Source organism: Populus trichocarpa, chromosome 3 (assembly GCF_000002775.5).
Source record: "Populus trichocarpa isolate Nisqually-1 chromosome 3, P.trichocarpa_v4.1, whole genome shotgun sequence".
Lineage (NCBI taxonomy): Eukaryota > Viridiplantae > Streptophyta > Magnoliopsida > Malpighiales > Salicaceae > Populus > Populus trichocarpa.
Genome location: NC_037287.2, coordinates 17,175,624 through 17,180,722, shown reverse-complemented (window position 1 = coordinate 17,180,722; position 5,099 = coordinate 17,175,624).

Below are 5,099 nucleotides of genomic sequence, written 5' to 3'. Positions count from 1 at the left end.
AAATACTGTTATTAACAGGTAAAACATGTTCAAGAAAGTTTTCAAAATGACGGTTAGAATGAATATGAATTTTAGAATTCATTGACGATGGTTGGGACTTGGGACTTGTTATCAAAGGTTGTCTTGTATGGTTGCATAAAATTCACTTCAAATGGGTAGTTTTTCCTGTAAATAAAATTGAAATGTTAGGTATAAATCTAAAAGGTGTCGGTTTTTTTAATGTGTATGCGTGCATTGATTACTATTTCACACAATATCGTGGATGAACAGTGCAAATTTTTTAATTTTTTAATTTATTCCTCAAACTTCTTCTTGTTTTTGGTGATTTAGTTTTAATTAAAACTGATTAATTTTGATTTTCAATATAAGGGTGGGATTAAGAAAAGAGGGACCGAAATAAAAAAGATGTCGAACATGGATGATGTGCCATGAGTTTTTTAAAAAATACATTTTGGCTCTCGAATTTAAAAAATAACGTAAATTATAAAATTATATCTCAATATTTTTCAAATTTATTTTCTGGCACAAAAGTTTATTTTTATTATTTTTTATTTCCTAATTGAGAGAGGTCGTTGGATTTCAACAATAAAAAAAAGAAATGGATTATATTTGCATCAAATTATTCAAATTGACGAGGGGAGTTCATATTGTATATTTTGTTTTTTACCTTTAAAGTTTATGAAAAAATAGACATGAACCCAAATTGATTTTTGGTTTCTTGGAAGGTTTTTTGAGGTTATTGATAGGTTTATCACGGTTTCCAATGTCTTTTTTTGGACAAAAATTGGTTGAAAAATGGTTTTTTTGTCAAAAAAACTTAAACCCCGATTTTGCAGCAACCACAGTAACTAAAATTCAAGCAAATCAAACGATGCATTGTCTTTTTTTAAAAAAAAAATTGGATTGACGACATGTCATCCATCTCAATTACAACAAAAAAATAGGAGCCTATACGCAGGTCCAAATAAAATAAGTTAGGTGGGCTAGCCTGGCTTGCCAAGCTTAACAACGCATAACCTTTGCTCTCTTTTTTTCTTAATTAATTTTTTATAATTTTGTTTAAATTAATGATTTTTTTATGTTGTTTTCTCTAAAAAAATTAATTTGTATTTAGATTAGAACCTCTTATTTATTTCATTCAGTTTAAAGGGCCTCTTTCAAGTGACGATAGTTTTTTTAGTTAAGCATTTAAATTTGAAGAGTTTTTATGATTTATCTGTAATTTTTTTATCTTTTGTACTGAAAAATTTTAGTTATGAAAATAAAAAATATATTTTTTTTCATATAATATTTCTAATATGTCCAGCATTGCATAATATTTTTTCTTCTTTTATTTTATTCAATCAATTTAATTTATATCTATATTTCTATTATCATTTGCCTGAATAAAAAATTATTTTAATAAACAAATTTAGCAAATATAACCGGGTAAATATCATCGCCTTTCGAAATTAAATATCTTAATCTATATTTATCTCTTGATTTTATATTTTTTATTTTCAGGTGTCGTTTATGATTTTTTATTTATTTATTAGCATGTGTGATTTTTGATTTATTTGATTACTTGTATTTATAAAAAAAATTATCTAACCTTAAATTTTTTTAAACTACAAAAACATGTTGAAAAAACCTATATATATATATATATATATATATATATATATATATATATATATATTTTTATAAGAAATAAAAATATTTAACACGCACCAGAGCATGGTCATATAACTAGCTCATACTTATAACATGTATTCTAATTATTATTTTAAAAAAAAAAAACGTTTAAAGGTTATGCAAGCATGCAGTGGTCGATTATGAAATCAGCCAAGATTACAAAATCTCAAAACACACAGGGTATTTGTTGGAACCCTCGATTTTTTAAAAACATCTCTAATTTATTTAACAAAACATGAAAAATCAGATTTTTTTTGTTTAGTTGAAAATCTTAAAAGAGGGCGAGAAGGCAATAAATATCTTATTTTTTTTAAGTATTTTTTATGTTGAAATGTATTAAAATTATATTTTTTGATTTTTTAAAAATTATTTTTGTCATCAGTGCATTAAAATGATTTGAAAACACTAAAACATATTAATTTAAAGTAAATAAATAAAGTTTAATTTTTTTCAAAATTATTTTTGAAATACAAAAACAAACATTTAAGTCAATTGTTTTCAATTAAGCACTTTCTAATTATTTATCAAAAAATTTACATTGCCGTCTATATTAAATGGCCTGCTCAATTTTCGTTCGTCTTGGAGTTTTAAAGCATGGTTATTGACATTTTACCTCAACTATGGAATTTAAAAATTGAATTGGTTTTGTATTTAAATTAATTAAGTTTTTGTTATTGAACAACGTTATTCTTTTTTCCATATTCTTGAAGGTCTCAAATAATTGTTTCTAACTAAGAAAAAAAAGAAGAGAAATCAACTTCGTTTCTTATTTTTTTATTATAATTTTTTTTATTAATACAAAATAACTTGATATTAATATTAATTTTTAAATAGGTGGCATTGTTGAAACAAATTCTGACAACGACACAATGTTCATGACGAACCCATGTCAGTGCTATGCCCTTTAAAACCTAGATAGCTAAGACCTAGACCGCTAAAGAATTGTTTAGGTCTCGTTTATTTACTGAAATTTTTTTTTTAAAAAAGTAAATTTCAAAAAAAGTAAATTTTGAGGAAGTATTTTTTGATATTTGATGGTGTAATGAAAAATAAGTTGGAAAACACTTTCCAGTTTTTTGTCATGTCATGGAAAATGAGCTGGAAAATAACTTATTAATGTTTTATTTTTCTTAAGTTTATTAAAATAATGAGGAACAAATCTTACAAATTAAAAAATTAAATGAGAATGAAATTGAAAAAAAATATAATTTTATAAATTATCTCAAATAAAATAATTAATAATCAAAATAATAGAGATCAAATCTAAAAAATTAAAAAAAATAAAAGATGAAGAAATTAAAATAATAATAATTAACATTTCATAAATTATTTCAAATAAAATAAGTAACAATCAAAAGAATTAGGACCAAATTTGATAGATAAAAAATTTCAATAAAAAAATGATAATGATAAAGCAAATAGCAATTATAAAAACAATGACCAAAGTTAATATAAAAATTAAATTTTAAGAGATGAAATTGAAAAATAAATATTCAAAACAAATTATATATAGAAATCAAAAGTTTGAAGATCAAATTTGATATAATCAGCAAATAATGATATTTCTAAATTTTTCACAACTTCCAGAAAGTGTTTTCCGCCCAAATTTTACAGGAAAACACTTTCCTGAAAACCAAGCAAAATTTTCTTTTGACTGGAAAGTGTTTTCCGTTGACCAACTTTTCTAATGGCAAACAAACACATGAAAGTTTGGAAAGTGATTTCCTGGAAACCACTTTTCGGAAAACAAACACAACCAAAAAGAAAAACACTTTCCTGGAAACCAAGCAAAATTTTTTGTTGACCGGAAAGTGTTTTCCGTCGACTAACTTTTCTAAAGGCAAACAAACACAGGAAAGTTTGGAAAATGATTTTCCGGAAATTACTTTCCGAGAAACAAATATGGTCCTTAGTATTGTGATAAATATTATTTTTAAATTAAATTTTATTACGAAATATAGTAATATTGTTTTTAAAAAGTTAATATTAATATATTAAAACAATAAAATAAACACTGTAAAGCAAAACAAAAAAAAAAAATACAGCTAGGCCTCGCAAACAAATAAACAAACAGTGACAAAATATCCTTCAAGTTTTTTATGGGAGATACAGGAATCATTCTTACTTCTCTCATCTACTTGAAAATTGTTATTTTTTAATTCTTTCTCGCATGTTTATTTTTTTGTATTTTTTAACATCATCTTATATTATTCAATAGTTACAACTTGATTTAATAAAAAATAAAAAATAAATTAAAAAGAAAAGGGATTAAAACATTGTTTTTTACAACAGATTTAAACTCAGTTTTCACTATGCATTGTAACAGTGAAATTGTAATTTTATCTCACGCGGCATAAAAATTTACCCTACTTGGTGATGATAGCTTTTAGTCTTTTTGTGATTCCGAGTGATGAAGATACCAAAATGTCATTGAAACCATCAAAATTAGGCATGCACGCGGGGCATCATGCCCTTTTCAACTTTAAATGCATAGTTAAATTACTATAATATCTTTTAGGTTAAAAAATAGCGTTGGTCATGGGTTATTTTGTCATTTTTATTTTAGTGTTTTTTTTTTAATTATTAGGTGAGATCCATAACATATTTGCACCTTAATATTTAATAAATATTAAAAAAAGATTGACATATGCATTGCAACAATGTGTGAAGGATTGTCGTGATTTTTTAACGTCAATGCCCAAAGATCAAAAGACAACTTCTGGGGCAACGATCGAATCCTTTTGACGGCCTCTTTGTGTGTGAATGGTGTGCTTGCTTTGAGCAAACCTCTATTCTGGTGCTATAAGCTCTTTTTCCCCTCTTGTTCCTTCTCTTTTTTTACTTACCATCCATTTAATTTGATCGTGTTTTTTTTTTAATTTTATCACTGAAATTTTGTAAAGGTTTGGTTTTTTTAAAATTTTATTATTTAATCCTAATTTATCACGTGTTGTTTTTTTCACTTTAATCCTATTATGTATTTTTCACTATTTTTCAATTTCATATCTCAATTTAAATTTATGGTGCACTATATTTTCTCAATTTCATCCTTAATCTTCTAGTTTGTTTTGTCATTTTGTTAAGGTTTTTTTCTTTATGATCCCACCCTTCAATTGGTTTTTTTTTTGTGCTCTTTTTAATTTATTTTTTATTTTAATTTTTATCATCACCCTTTAATATTTGATTTATTGAGAATTTTGTTTCATAATTTTTCCATATATGATGCTCATAGCCTAATGACCCATGCACAAGTTTAAAAATTTAACACAGGTCGACATATTTCTTTTTAGCTTATTTCATTTTTCATCCTCATTATTCAACTTAATTATTATTTTTAAAAAATTAACTTTGTGATTTTTTTTAATTTCTTTAATGTCAGGTTACTCCAATGTCATGGCATGGACTATGAGTTTTATGGGTTAATC